General features: G+C 43.6%; 1 non-coding gene across 1 annotated transcript; it reads right to left on the bottom strand.

Moving 5' to 3' along the window:
• Positions 1 to 14669: 14669 nt before the first annotated feature.
• LOC132541490 (U1 spliceosomal RNA) lies at positions 14670 to 14833 on the bottom strand. The gene has a single exon (XR_009552655.1). It is a non-coding gene; the product is annotated as a U1 spliceosomal RNA (small nuclear RNA).
• Positions 14834 to 15855: the final 1022 nt, after the last annotated feature.

Here is a 15855-nt window from a genome sequence, read left to right as displayed (position 1 = left end):
CAGGGTCACATACTTAAGCAATGCAGCACAATATGCAAATAAGCTCTGTAGGTACAATATTCTTTCTTCTCCTTTCCTGCTTTTTTCCTTCCTTCCTTTTCTCCTTCTTCTCCTGCAAAAACTACTCTATATAACTTTAGTTGCTCTTTTTTCACACAAAGTCTAAAATTCAATTAAGAATTTCAACAGGGGGGTGTGGTACAACACGTGAACTGGGATGTCACACAGTGCATAATGTGTATGATCTTAGGTATGAAGTCCAGAGTTTGATCCCCAGCATTGAATATACCAAAGTTATGGTCAGGTTCTCTCTCGCTCTCTCTCTTGTTCTTGTTCTTGCTCACTCTTTCTCTCATTTTCTTTTAAAAGGTAGGAAGATAATATAATTCTTTTTTTTAATAAAGAATTTATTTATTTATTTATTTATTTATTTATTCATGAGAAAGATAGGAAGAGAGAAAGAACCACCCATCACTCCAGGATTGAACTCAGGACCTCATGCTTAAGAATCCAATGCTCGGGTAGACATGTAGCTTCCTGGGCCAGTGGGGGGTGGGAGTGGGCAGGAGGGATGGGTCACAGTCCTTTGGTGGTGGTAATGGTGTTTATGTACACTCCTAGCAAAATGTAGACATATAAATCAGTAGTTAATTAATATGAGAGGGGGAAAATCAATTGTATGTCTCAAAGTTTCTCAAAACACAAACAGAATCCTTTTAATATATAGGCTGTGTATTTGATACGCAGACTCTCTCAAAAGCCTAGACCAAGTAGATTAGAAGCATCCAATAGCACAGCTATATACAAGATACTGGATACTGTACAGCAAACCATAACAAAAGGACTTTTCAAAGTTAACCCAATTAACAAATAATGTGATGATAACATTAACTATCGATTGTCTTTTTGAACCCTAAGACAGCAGGAACCTCACATCTCCACTATAGAGCCCCTACTTCCCCCAGTCCTGGAACCCTTGGATAGGGCCCACTTTCCCGTATGCATCTCCCAATCCAAACCAAATAATATTGCATCCGCCAATCACAACCTAACCAATGCAACGATTGCCACCTCAACATGCTTCACCTCAGACTGTGTCCAGAGACTTCACGTGTGGAATGACAACCCTTCAGCTTCATTACTCGGGTGAGACCTTTCCTTTTATAGTACACTCTAATTTCATCTCAGGTAGTTCACTTTCTAACAAAGTCCCATAACCTAGATATACACCAGTTTCTGTGAGAGAGAGCTTATGTGCACACGTATCCATAAACTACTGCAAAATATATACCTGAAAGCAGTAGTACACTAGAGTTTGCAGTGAGTACCTCCCTAACACTTCCTCTCCACTATTCCAAGCTTGGGATCCATGATTGCTCAACAAATTGTTTGGCTTCGTATGTTAACTCTCTTTTCAATCACCAGGTTCCAGATGTCATCAGGATGCCGGCCAGGCTTCCCTGGATTGAAGACCCCACCAATGTGTCCTGGAGCTCAGCTTCCCCAGAGACCCACCCTACTAGGGAAAGAGAGAGGCAGACTGGGAGTATGGACCGACCAGTCAATGCCCATGTTCAGCGGGGAAGCAATTACAGAAGCCAGACCTTCTACCTTCTGCAACCCTCAACGACCCTGGGTCCATGCTCCCAGAGGGCTAGAGAATGGGAAAGCTATCATGGGAGGGGGTGGGTTATGGAGATTGGGTGGTGGGAATTGTGTGGAGTTGTACCCCTCCTACCTTATGTTTTTGTTCATTAATCCTTTCTTAAATAAAAAATTTAAAAAAAAAAAAGAATCCAATGCTTTAGCCACTGCGCCACCTTCCAGACAACCATAATTCATTCATTCATTTATTTATTTATTTATTTTAATTTTTATAAATATCCAGTTATTTTTTTTGCTGTTATATATATATTATTTATTTATTTATTTATTTTTGTAAATACAATAGTTTGTACATACATAACATTCCCCAGTTTCCCATTTAACAATACAACCCCCACTATGTCATTTATCATCCTTCATGGACCTGTATTCTCCCCACCCACCCACCCCAGAGTCTTTTACTTTGCATAATTCTTTTTTTAAATTATTTATTTATTTTCCCATTTGTTGCCCTTGTTGTTTTTTATTGTTGTTGTAGTTATTATTGTTGTTAATTGATGTCACTGTTAGATAGGACAGAGAGAAATGGAGAGAGGAGGGGAGAGAAAGAGAGACACCTGCAGACCTGCTTCAACGCCTGTGAAGCAACTCCCCTGCAGGTGGAGAGCCAGCAGCTCCAACCAGTATCCTTTCGCTGGTCTTTGTCCTTTGTGCCACCTGCGGTTATCCCGCTGCTCTACTGCCAGATTCCCTAAATATTTTATTTATTTATGAGAAAGATAGGAGGAGAGAGAGAAAGAACCAGACATTACTCTGGTACATGTGCTGCCAGGGATTGAATTTAGGACCTCATGCTTGAGAGTCTAATATTAGCCTTATCTACTATGCCACTTCCCAGACCACACATAATTCTTTTTTAAGTATTTCTTAATATTTATTTTATTTATTGGATAGAGACAGAGAAGTTGAGAAAGGGGGATAGATAGAGACAGGCTGCACCTACAGCCCTGCTTCACCACTCATGAAGTTTTCCCCCTACAGATGGAGACCTGGGGCTTTCTTGCACACTGTAATGTGAGTAACCAATTGTGCTACCTCTCAGCCCCCACACATAATTTTTTAAAAAATATTTATTTACTCCCTTTTGTTGCCCTTGTTGTTTTATTATTGTAGTTATTATTGTCACCGTTGTTGTTGGATAGGATGGAGAGAAATGGAGAGAGATGGGGAAGACAGAGATGGGGAGAGAAAGATAGACTCCTGCTTCACCACCTGTGAAGCGACTCCTCTACAGGTGGGGAGCCCGTGGCTGGAACCGGGATCCTTTCGCAGGTCCTTGCACTTTGTGCCACCTGCACTTAACCCACTGCACTACCGCCTGACCCCCTACACATAATTTTTTTATTTATTTATTTATTTTATTTATAAAAAGGAAACATTGAGAAAAACATAGGATAAGAGGGGCGCAACTCCACACAATTCCCAATCTCCATATCCCATCCCCTCCCCTGATAGCTTTCTTACTCTTTAACCCTCTGGGAATATGGACCCAAGGTCATTGTGGGATGCAGAAGGTTGAACGTCTGGCTTCTCTAATTGCTTCCCTGCTGAACATGGGCATTGACTGGTCAATCCATACTCCCAGCCTGCCTCTCTCTTTCCCTAGTAGGGTGGGGCTCTGGGGAAGCAGAGCTTCAGGACACATTGGTGGAGTCATCTGTCCGGGGAAGTCTGGTCGCATCCTGCTAGCATCTGGAACCTGGTGGCTGAAAAGAGAGTTAACATACAAAGCCAAACAAATTGTTGAACATTATGGACTTAAGGCTGGGATAGTGCAGATGAAGAGTTGGGGGGTACTCCATTTTGTAGATAGCTAGTAGGCATATTTTAGTTATATTCCAAAGGGCCTGTGGCTATACTAGGGTTTTTTGTTTGTTTGTTTGTTTGTTTGCCTGAGCCTAAAATCTGATATGCAGGTGGATCCTAGTTATTGTCTGGGGAGATGATGTCATGATGTCATGGCTGGAAAAGGAACAGAAAGCTGGAGCAGGGAAGAAAGAGGCTCCCTAATATGGGAAAAGTGTATAAATATTGTTGACTGTAAACCCCATCTATTGGATTTGGTCTCGGGCCCATATTCAGCTTAGGAGCCTATGCCACACAAAATGCTTATATAAAAGACTTTCATGCCTGAAATTTACTCCAAATTCCCATACTTAATTTCCAGCACCACCATAAGCCAGAATTAAGCAGTGCTCCAGTAAAGATAGATAGATAGATAGATAGATGATACAGAAATTCCTATGTATGTATAAGAGCTGAATGGATATTTTAAAATATAGTTAATTAACTTATTTGTGCATCAAATTTCTCTGCAGCTACAGTATAATTGGTGGTGTGTGGCCAAGGGACTCAGGAAGTCTCAGGTCCTGTCCCAACATTCATCTGCACTCTTTGGGCTGAAACAGAAAAATAGATGAACACAGAGTGCATATTCTCCTGATTCACCCTATGTAGGTTTTTAAATCTATGTGCCTGGTAGAGATTTGTATTTCCTCTGTGATATAGGGACTTAGAATCCAAGTCTGTATTTCCTCTGTGCCTGATGGGCCTCACAGCAATCAGTGACTGCAGCTACTGTACCTCCTCCCTCCACATTCCTAAGCTAGTAGGTCCAAGGCAACAGTGCTTGAAGATAAAGATGACTAGGGATGAATCCAGTTGGCCCAGGACTGATACATACTAGGTCTCCGTATCTCTGCTTGCACCAAGGCCAAGGATCAGGTGCACGTATTGTAACTATGTGAAAGATTGCTTTTGTCTGTTTCCTTTTTACTCTGAAGTAATGAGATACATCTGGTCTGTTCCCCTGCCTCTTTGGGGGGACTGCAATGTAACCAGAATAAAACTGTGTTTTTCCAAGGTGCGGGAAAAACTTCCTGGGGATTGATATATTAACCTCCTCTCTATTGCACCTCAACCGTCTGGTCTTGTGTTTGGGTATTTTCCCTTTTGTTGCTCTTGTTTTTATTATTATTATTATTGTTGTTGTTGTTATACTTATTGTTGTTGATGATAAGACAGAAAGAAATGGAGAGAGGAGGGGAAGACAGAGAGGTGGAGAGAAAGACTGACACTTGTAGACCTGCTTTCACTGCTTGTGAAGCGACTTCCCCTGCAGGTGGGGAGCGGGGGGCTCCAACTGGAATCCTTACACAGGTCCTTGCACTTTGAGCCACGTGCGCTTAACCTGCTGCGTTACCTTCCCACTCTCTGGAGGTTCTATGTTCTAACTCCAGCACCACCATAAGAAAGCTGAGTGGTGTTCCAGTAAAAAAAAATAAGTAAATAAATTTCTATGACCTGTTTAAATTTATCACTTGTGGACATTTATCTGGCTGTTCCATCCTGCAGCCATGACCCAGTTTGTCCTTAATCTCACTGAGAAAGGCTACCTTAATTATTTTTTTATTTATTGTTGTAATTATTGTTTTTATTGATGTCTTTGTTAGATAGGACAGACAGAAATGGAGAGATGAGGGGAAGACAGGGAGGGGGAGAGAAAGATAGACACCTGCAGACCTGCTTCACCGCCTGTGAAGAGACTCCCCTGCAGGTAGGGAGTCGGGGGCTCAAACCAGGATCCAAACACTGGTCTTTGCACTTTGTGCCACCTGTGCTTAACCCACTGCACTGCTGCACCACCACCCGACTCCCAAAAGTACCTTAATTCTAAAGGCCTGGATTGGTAACATTGTGGCTGTTCATCAAGGTTTCTCAAGATTTTTATTTATATATATAAAATATTTATTTCCTTTTGTTGCCTTTGTTGTTTTATTGTTGTAGTTATTGATGTCATCATTGTTGGATAGGACAGAGAGAAATGGAGAGAGGAGGGGAAGACAGAGAGGGGAGAGAAAGATAAGACACTTGCAGACATGCTTCACTGCCTGTGAAGTGACTCCCCTGCAGGTGGGAAGCCAAGGGCTAGAATCAGGATCCTCTCCTAAGTTCTTGTGCTTTGTGCCACATGCACCCTACCCGCTGGGCTACCACCCAACTCCCAGAAGTTGTTTTGTTTGTTTGTTTTTTAAAAAATTTATTTTTCCCTTTTTTGTTGACCTTGTTTTATTGTTATAGTTATTATTGTTGTTATTGATGTCGTCGTTGTTGGATAGGACAGAGAGAAATGAGAGAGGAAGGGGAGACAAAGAGGGGGAGAGAAAGATAGATACCTGCTGACCTGCTTCACTGCTTGTGAAGTGACTCCCCTGCAGGTGGAGAGCCGGGGTTCTTACGCAGGTCCTTGAGCTTAGTGCCTAGTGAGCTTAACCGGCTGTGTGTTTGTTTGTTTTTAAAGATTTTGTTTATTGGAAGTTGCAAAGCACAAGGACCGGTGTAAAGATTCCAGTTCAAGCCCCCGGCTCCCCACCTACAGAGGAAGTCGCTTCACAGGCAGTGAAGCAGGTCTGCAAGTGTCTGTCTTTCCACCTCTCTGTCTTCCCCTCCTCTCTCCATTTCTCTCTGTCTTATCTAACAACGACGACAACAATAATAACTACAACAATAAAAAAAACAATAAGGGCAACAAAAGGGAATAAATAAGTAAATATTTTTTTAAAATGTAGATGGAAAAGAGTTGTGCCACTATTTTCCTCTAAGTATTTAACAGTTTCTGGTCTAACACCCAAGTCCTTGATCCATGTGCAGTTTACTTTTGTGTGTGGTGAAATTCAGTGGTTCAGTTTCATTTCAACCCAATTTTCCAAACACCATTTGTTAAAGAGACTCTCTTTTTTACATTTAATAGTTTGGGCACCCTTGTCAAAAAAGATAGATAGCTGCAGACCTGCTTCACTGCTTGTGAAGTGACCAACCTGCAGGTGAGGAGCAGGTTCCTTACTCAGTCCTTGCACTTTGTGCCACGTACGCTTAACCCCCTGCACTACTGCCCGACTCCCTCCATCTACATTTTCATAGGCATCTTCAGTGATACAAATCCAATTGCAAGGAAGACTAAACAAAAATGAATCAATGAGATTACATCAAATTAAAAAGTTTCTGCACAGCAAAAGAAAAAATAAAGAGGCTTCTTACAGAATGTAAGAAGAGGGGGCACGTGGTGGCACACCTGGTTGAGCACACATGTTACAATGCACAAGGACCCAGGTTCAAACCCCTGGTCCCCACCTGCAGAGAAAAGCTTTGTGAGTGATGAATCAGGGTTGCAGGTGTATCTCTGTCTCTCTCCCTCTCTTACAGAAAAAAAAAAATTACAGAATGGAAGATCTTTATATGCCATACATCTGACAGAAGGCTAATAACCAAAATATATAAAGAACTGACCATATACAGCAACAAAAAATTAAATGACCACATCCAAAAATGGGGAAAATATATGAACAAAATATTCACCAAAGGAGAGATCCTAGAGGCCAACAGACATATGAAAAATGCCCCCAAGTTACTGATTATCAGAGAAATGCATAAGAGGGGAGTTGGGTGGTGGTGCAGCGGGTTAGGCGCACATGGCGCAAAGCTCAAGGACCGGCATAAGGATCCAGGTTCGAGCCCCTGGCTCCCCACCTGCAGCGAAGTCGCTTCACAAGTGGTGAAGCAGGTCTGCAGGTGTCTATCTTTTTCTCCCCTATCTTCCCTTCCTCTCTCCATTACTCTCTGTCCTAACAACAATGACATCAATAATAACAACAATAAAACAACAAGGGCAACAGAATGGGAAAATAAATAAACAAAATATTAAAAAAAGAAAAGAAATGCATAAGAGGTGAAGCAGGTCTGCAGGTGTCTCTGTTTCTCTCCCTCTCTCAATTTGTCTTTGTCCTATACAACAACAGCAGCAATGGCAACGATAACAATAACAACAACAATAACAATCAGGGCAACAAAATGGATAAAATGACCTGCAGGAGCAGTGATTTCATAGTGCAGGCATGCCCAGAGCCCCAGTAATAACCCTGGAAGAAGAAGAAGAAGGAGGAGGAAGAGGAGGAGGGAGAAGAGGAGGAGGAGGAAGAGAAGAAAAATGAATTCACTTTCTTCACCTCATCTTAGATGGAGCTTGAAGGAATCACGTTAAGTGAGATAAGTCAGAAAAAGAATGATGAATATGGGATGATCTCATTCAGAGACAGAAGCTGAAAAGCAAGAACAGAAGGGAAAACACTAAGCAAAACTTGGACTGGGGTTGGTGTATTGCACTAAAATAAAGGACTCTGGGGGTGGGGGCAGTGAGGGTTACAGGTCTTGGTGCATGATAGTGGAGGAGGACCAAGGCTGAGTGTTGAGAGTATTTTGAAGGAAAAAACAAAAATTCCATTGGTCTGGGAGGTGGCCCAGTGGATAAAGTGTTGAACTCTCAAGGATGAGGTCCTAAGTTCAGTCTCTGGCAGCATATGTTGCCAGAGTGATGTCTGCTTCATTCTCTCCTCCTATCCCTCTCATGAATAAAAATATTAAGTATTAAAAAAAAACTGATAGTGGTCCAGGAGGTGGCGTAGTAGATAAGGCTTTGGACTCTCAAGCATGAGGTCCCAAGTTCAATCCCTGGCAGCACATGTACCAGTGATGTCTGGTTCTTTCTCTCTCTCCTATCATTTCTCATGAATAAATAAATAAAATCTTTTTAAAAAACTGGTATATTTTTAAAATTTTAATTAATTAATTTATTTATTCCCTTTTGTTGCCCTTGTTGTTTATTGTTGTTGTTATTGATGTCATCGTTGTTGGATAGGACAGAGAGAAATGGAGAGAGGAGGGGAAGACAGAGAGGGGGAGAGAAAGACAGACACCTGCAGACCTGCTTCACTGCCTGTGAAGTGACTCCCCTGCAGGTGGGGAGCCAGGGGCTCGAACCGGGATCCTTCCGCCAGTCCTTGTGCTTTGCGCCACCTGCGCTTAACCCACTGCGCTACCACCCGACTCCCAAAAACTGATAAATTTTACACGTGTACCAGAAACGCTTGTACTGTTGACTGTAAACCATTAACCACTACCCCCAACAACAACAACAACAAAAACCCACTTTTCACTAAACACCAGTCTCTGCTATGGATGGCAGGCAAAAAGCATTTGTGATCTTGCACTTGCAAGTTTTCCAGCCTCTTCTTCCATAATATACCCAGAGTGAGTTTGACAGATTTAGCATGTAAAAAATACTTGAGAGTTGACAGAATAGCTCACTTATTTAGTGGGCTGTATATGCCATGTGTGAGATCAGGTTTGAGCCTGGTCCCCATGGCACTGAAGGAAACTTCAATATTGTGATCTTTTTCATTCGTCTTTGCTATCTCTGGGGGTAAAAAGCCTAGTGTAAGGACTACTCTAAACTATCCATCCCTAGCAAAGGTTAAAAACCACACCCTAGGGAGCAAAGGGGTAGCACAGCAGGTTAAGTGCACATGGTGTGAAGCACAAGGACCAGTATAAGGATTCCGGTTAAAGCCCCCAGCTCCCCACCTGCAGAGGGGTCTCTTTTTTTTTTTTTTTAAATTTATTTTATTTATTTATTCCCTTTTGTTGCTCTTGTTGTTTTATTGTTATAGTTATTATTGTTGTTGTCGTTGTTGGATAGGACAGAGAGAAATGGAGAGAGGAGGGGAAGACAGAGAGGAGGAGAGAAAGATAGACACCTGCAGACCTGCTTCACCGCTTGTGAAGCGACTCCCCTGCAGGTGGGGAGCCGGGGTTCGAACCGGGATCCTTATACCGGTCCTTGTGCTTTGCACCACCTGCGCTTAACCCGCTGCGCTACAGCCCGACTCCCCAGAGGGGTCTCTTTACAAGCAGTGAAGCAGGTCTGCAGTTGTCTATCTTTCTCTGCCCCTGTCTGTCTTACCCTCTTCTCTTGATCCTATCCAACAACAATAGCAATAACAATAATAACAAGGGCAACAAAAATGGGAAAGAATGGTCTCCAGGAGCAGTGGATTCATAGTGCAGGCACTGAGCACTAACGATAATCTCGGAAGCAAAAAAAAAAAAATAGAAAAAAGAAATGTATGCTGTACTAGACTATAAATAGTATCATGCTGAGTGGAGGTAGATAGCATAATGGTTATGTGAAGAGACAATCATACCTGATGCACCACATTCCCAGGTTCAATACCCCACAACACAAGTTAGAGCTTAAAATTAAAAAAGTGGTTCAGGAGGTAGTGCAGTGGATACAGTGTTGGACTCTCAATCATGAGATCCTGAGTTAAATCCCTGGCCACACATGTACCAGAGTGATGTCTGGTTCTTTCTCCCTCTCCTCCTACCACTCTCATTAATAAAATTTTTTTTAATTAAAAACAATTCTACTCTGACCCAGTTTATTGGAGCTGCAGAGGCTTGGCCCTGACATCACTGCCTGCTGCCTCAATAACACTATCTCTCGTTCTCTCTTCCTCTCCTTTTCTCCCCTCACCCCCAATACCACATCTAATTCCAGTAATTCTAGCATTTTAGTATGTTTACCAAGTCCTCTCTACCCAGGTTTGCTACTGGGACCTAAAAGATGATACCATCATCATTGCACTTTTTCAGTTAGTAGTTTCATATATTGAGAGAGAGATACCAGAGATACTAGAGCACAGCTCAGCTCTGGCTTATGATGGTGCTGGGGATTGAACCCAGGACCTCAGAGCTTCAGGCATGAGAGTCTTTTGCATAACCATTGTGTTATTTATCTCCCCAGTTCCTTATTGGTGATTTATTGATTTATTTATTTATTTTACTAGAGCACTGCTCAGCTCTGGCTTATGGTGGGGGGTGGGGTTGAACCTCATTTTTTCTTTTCTTTTCTTTCTTTTTTTTTTTTTTAAGCAAGGATGTATAGCCTGGCAAACTGTATGGACTAGTATAGTCTCTTATTTTATTTATTGGATAGAGATGAGAGAGGTCGAGAGGGAAGAGGGAGACAGAGAGGAGAGACACTTTCAGCATTGCTTTACTGCTTGCAAAGCTCCCTCCTGCAGGAACGGAAGGAGTCTTGAACCATGTCCTTATGATTTATAACATGTGCTCTCACCAAGTGCATCACTGCTCAACCCCTTGTTTTTCTCTTTTTTAAGCATATAAAGTTTGGTGAACCAAACTTGACACCTTACAAATTCAAGTCCTGCATTTTACCCACTGCACCATCTCCCTGGTTGTGCTTGTATAGTCTCTTAAGACTATTACACAGTTGGATTAGAAAACAGAACTCCCCTCAGACACGACTTTTTCTGACACGCTTACATCCACAACCTGGTTTCATCTCTCTCTTGGAAGTCATAGGATCTGGTCATATAAAGGATCTTCATAGGAAGGGAAATGTGAGTCCTTCCAGGCAATAGCAAATAACCTGGGAGAATCCGCTGGCCCAGTTGTTCCCAGCCCCTCCTCCATGCTCTGAAAGGTTCTCTGGGTGGTAGAGCTTGGCATAGGGGGAACTGAGGATGGAGTGGATCACTCGGGGCTCCAGATCCAGCAGCACAGCTCTGGGGATGTAGTGCCCATCGTCTGCCTGGTAGAAAAAGACGTCCTTGAGGTCGGTGCCCTCGGTGGCCACTCGACGATGCCCTCGGGGCTGATACCATGCTCGGCGTACAGCTGTTTCCAGAACTCGAACCCAGTCTGATTGCCGCACTGGCCCAACTGCAAGGTGATGGTTTCTCGCGGCATCGGTCCCCAACACCGGCGTAGCAGCCGCTCCCGCCAGCAAACCCGCGGGCCACCAGCCCGCCCACTGCACCACGCAGGCGCCGAACTCGCTCCGCCCACGAACTTTCTCCGCTTCAATGAGAACTGAGTTCTGGCCCATTTATTCTTTTTTAATATTTTTTATTTACCTTTTTTAGATAGAGACAGAGAAAAAGTAAGAGAGAACAGGAAGATAGAGAGGAGACAGATACTGGGCACCAGATGGTGGTGTACCTGGTTAAGCACACATATTACAGTGTGCAAGGACCTGGGTTCAAGCTCCAGGTCTCCACCTGCAGGGAGGAGCTTCATGAGTGATGAAGCAGGGCTTCAGGTCTCTCTCTCTCCCTCCCCCCCACCCAACTCTTCCCTTCTCAATTTCTCTCTGTCTATATCTAATAAATAAATATTTTTTAAAAAAAAGAGAGAATGGAGAGATACACCAAAACTGATTGTGGTGGTCCAGGAGATGGCTCAGTGGATAAGGCACTGGACTCTCAAGCATGAGGTCTTGTATTCAATACCTAACAGCACATACATGTGATGTCTGGTTCTTTCTCTCTCTCCTCTTATATTTCTCATAAATAAATAAAGCCTAAAAAAAAACCTGACGGGGGAGTCGGGCGGTAGCGCAGTGGGTTAAGCGCAGGTGGCGCAAAGCACAAGGATCGGAGGAAGGATCCCGGTTTGAGCCCCTGGCTCCCCACCTGCAGGGGAGTCGCTTCACAGGCGGTGAAGCAGGTCTGCAGGTGTCTCTTTCACTCCCTCTCTGTCTTCCCCTCCTCTCTCCATTTCTCTCTGTCCTATCCAACAACGATGACATCAATAATAACTACAACAATAAAACAACAAGGACAACAAAAGGGAATAAATAAATAAATAAATGTAAAAATAAAAAAATATACTGACGGGAGTCGGGCAGTATGCAGCTGGTTAAGCGCAGGTGGCGCAAAGCCCAAGGACCAGAGTAAGGATCCCGGCTCGAGCCCCCGTCCCCACCTACAGGGAAGTCGCTTCACAAGTGGTGAAGCAGGTCTGCAGGTATCTTTCTCTCCCCCTCTCTGTCTTCCCCTCCTCTCTCCATTTCTCTTTGTCCTATTCAACAACAACGACATCAATAATAACTACAACAATGAAACAACAAAGACAACAAAAGGGAATAAACAAATATATTTTAAAAAACTGATTTGAAGCTTCTCCCCTGGAGATGGGGACTGGAGGCTTGAACCCAAATCCTTGAGCACTGTGCTGTGTGCCCTCTACCAAGTGTACCACTACTTGCCACCATCACCCCCTATTAAATATTTTTTTTATTTATTTATTTTTATCATTGTTATTATTATTGTTGTTTTTATTGCTGTCATTGTTGTTGGATAAAACAGAGAGAAACGGAGAGAGGAGGGGAAGACAGAGAGGAGGAGAGAAAGATAGACACCTGCAGACCTGCTTCACCGCCTGTGAAGCAACTCCCCTGCAGGTGGGGAGCCGGGGTTCGAACAGGGATACTTATGCCAGTTCTTGTGCTTTGCGCCACCTGCGCTTAACCTGCTGCGCTACAGCCCGACTCCCAAAGTGTTGGACTCTTAAGCATGAAGTCCCGAGTTCAATCCCCAGCAGTACATGTGCCAGAGTGATGTCTGTCTGGTTCTTTCCCTCTCATTAATAAATAAATAAAATATTAAAAAAAAAAAAAAAGGAAAACGCTTCCGTGTCCTGCACTCTCTCTCTGCCTTTATGTAAAAAATAAATTAGTTAAAAGAAATAACAGAGAGGAGCTTCAGTTCTGTGGTGTCTTTCCTTCTCTGTCTCACTCTTTATGTCTGAAAACTCAACCCAGAACAGTCCTAAAGGTGAACAAAGTGTGGGGGTGGTGGACTGGTCTTCAATTTCTCTCCCTACAAACCATCTAGCCTTGCAGAATGCCGTATCCCACGTAGTGAAAGGCCATACAGCATTGTCCCTCACCAAGAACTCATTTGACAGCGCTCACTAACCTCACTGTAAAGAAGGGTAACGTTCTCTAACTTTCAATGTAAAGTCTAAAAACAGAACATTATTTATGAATGATAGCGGAAAGCGAGTACCACTTTGACACGTGCAATGGCAGAGATCAAAATCAGGACTTGACGCTTGTGATTTGACACTTGTAAGTCCTGTACTTTAGCCATTACACCACTACCTCGGGGCTGCTGGCTTGTCTTTCTGAAGATTCCTTTTCTGGCCGGGTGGTGGTGCACCTGGCTGAGTGCACATGTTACAATGCACAAGGATCTAGGTTTGAGCCTGGATCCCCATCTGCAATGGGAAAGGTTTGCAAAAGGTGAAGCAGTGCTGTAGGTGTCTTTTTGTCTCTCTCTATCACCGCCTCCCCACTACCCCCTTCCCACTACCCCCTTCCGACTACCCCCTCCCCACTATCTCCTCCCGACTACCCCCTCCCCACTACCCCCTCCCCACTACCCGCTCCCCTTTCAATTTCTGACCCTCTATCCAGCAAATAAAGAAAAAAAAACATTCCTTTTAGTTGCCTGGATACAATACAGTTAACAATAGTTAACCCTCTGATGTGATATACCAGCCATTCCCCTCTTAGTCATTAAGTTGGGATATAAATAATAGCAGGAAGGTAGATAAAGGCCTATAGATAGACAACATGGTCTACTTTAGGTTATAGCCAGATCTACATGAAGATGTGAACTCCCTAATGGTGGTGTGCATTTGGATTGCTTTTATAGATTATAACAAAGAAATGTCATGCTAAAAGAAAAAGCTTCTCATTATGAGAGTTTGAGTTCTCATAGTGAGCTTCTCTTGTTCTCTATCATCCCAACGACATATTACACCTAGCGAACACTTTGCTGCCCTGAACTGTAGCGAATATAAATTAGAAGATGGTAAATTGAAAGCACAACGGATTCAGCCGGAAAAGAAACGAACATAAGGAAAACGGACCTCCTGCACAAAACTGGACATCGTGGTGATAAGACTTGCACACAGAGACAGACTGAACGTCTTGCTAAGTCTTCCTAAAATGAATATGGTCTCAAGACCAAATCAAATACATGGGGCTTTACAGTCAATAAATTTATACCCCTTTTCCCATACTAGGGATCTAACTTCTTTTACCAGTCCCAACTTTCTATCCCTTTTCCAGCCATGACATTACCTCCTCAGACAATAACCAGGTTCACGAAACAGGACCTAGTTTAGTCATAAATTCTTTCAGAATACGCCTGAACTATACCAGCTATGAACCGCGAATTGAAGTAGTTCGTTAGCTCTGTAATTACTATATACAGCTGCTGAAAGACATACCACCAGCCATTGGCACTAAACCTTCAGGACACCTTCGATATAACCTTTCTTTGTAAACGGAAAATCAGGGGAGAGCGCGAACGCAGTCCCCCACTACCACAAATTATGCAGTCGAGTTTCCCACATTTGGGGAAATCGCAGGGGTCAGCACATCCGGAGTGCAATGGATAAGCCTCGCCCTGGGAAAACCACCTTCATGATCATGGTATCTCCCCTGCCAGGTAAGTATGAGTTGCTCGCCCGCAGCCCCTCCACAGCCTCACGCGACATACACTGTAAACTCACGCTCACTTTACCAAACACACTCGCAGCCTCCACACAACTCCCACACACCGAGGACGCTCGTCTGCAAACAACCGGCCTGCACTCGCTCACAAAAGCACCCGCGACCACGCCGCCCTTCATCCGCACAACAACAACCATCAGCCCCTGCGCGCCCTCCCTCATCTGCATAGACGCGCCTGCTGTCTGCGCCCTTAGGAATCGTAGCCCTGCCTTTCACTCCGTGCAACACCCCCCTTTGCTCCCGGAGTGATGTCGCACTCTCTCTTTTCCACCTTCATTATTAGAGCTGCCTATGTATGTTAGGCAGGCCTCTACTGTTGCTGTCGAAAGGTGCTGCATATGTAGATTGCTGATCTAGTATAGTGCCTCTGCACAGGGCCTCTGAGGCAGAAGAGCTTTAGGTTCAAACCCCATTCTCACCAGAAAACAGAGATCCCCCTCTCTGGGAAAAAAAAAAAAAAAAAAGTGCTGTCAAAAATTTAGGGATTGTTTTGTTGTTTGTTTTAGTCATAGTCTAACATTTTCAGATAGGGAAGAAATTAAAATTACTTCTGATAGTGCTGAAAATATATTATTGAGGCTGGGTGGTGGGGTGCTTGGTTAACTGCAAGTGATACCATGGGCAAGGTCTCAGGTTCAAATCCTTGGCTCCCATATGTTCTCCCAGTGGGGAACACCAGGAATGGTAAAACAGTGCTGCAGGTGTCTCTTGTCTCTCTCTTCCTCTCTATAACCCTCCCCTCTCAATTGCTCTCTGTCCTTCCTGTCAGATAAATATGATAGAATAACATGTATGATTTAGGGGCCAGGTGGTGGTGCACCTGCTTGAGCACACCTTAGAATGTGCTAGGGCCTGGCTTCAAGCCCCTGGTCCCCACCCGTAGGGGAAAAACTTTATGAGTGGTGAAGCAGTGCCACAGGTGTCTCTCTGTCTCTCCCTTCCCTCTTGATTTTTGTCTGTCTCTA

This window comes from Erinaceus europaeus, chromosome 11, assembly GCF_950295315.1.
Source record: "Erinaceus europaeus chromosome 11, mEriEur2.1, whole genome shotgun sequence".
NCBI classification, from domain to species: domain Eukaryota; kingdom Metazoa; phylum Chordata; class Mammalia; order Eulipotyphla; family Erinaceidae; genus Erinaceus; species Erinaceus europaeus.
This window is presented reverse-complemented; position numbering and strand designations above follow the sequence as displayed.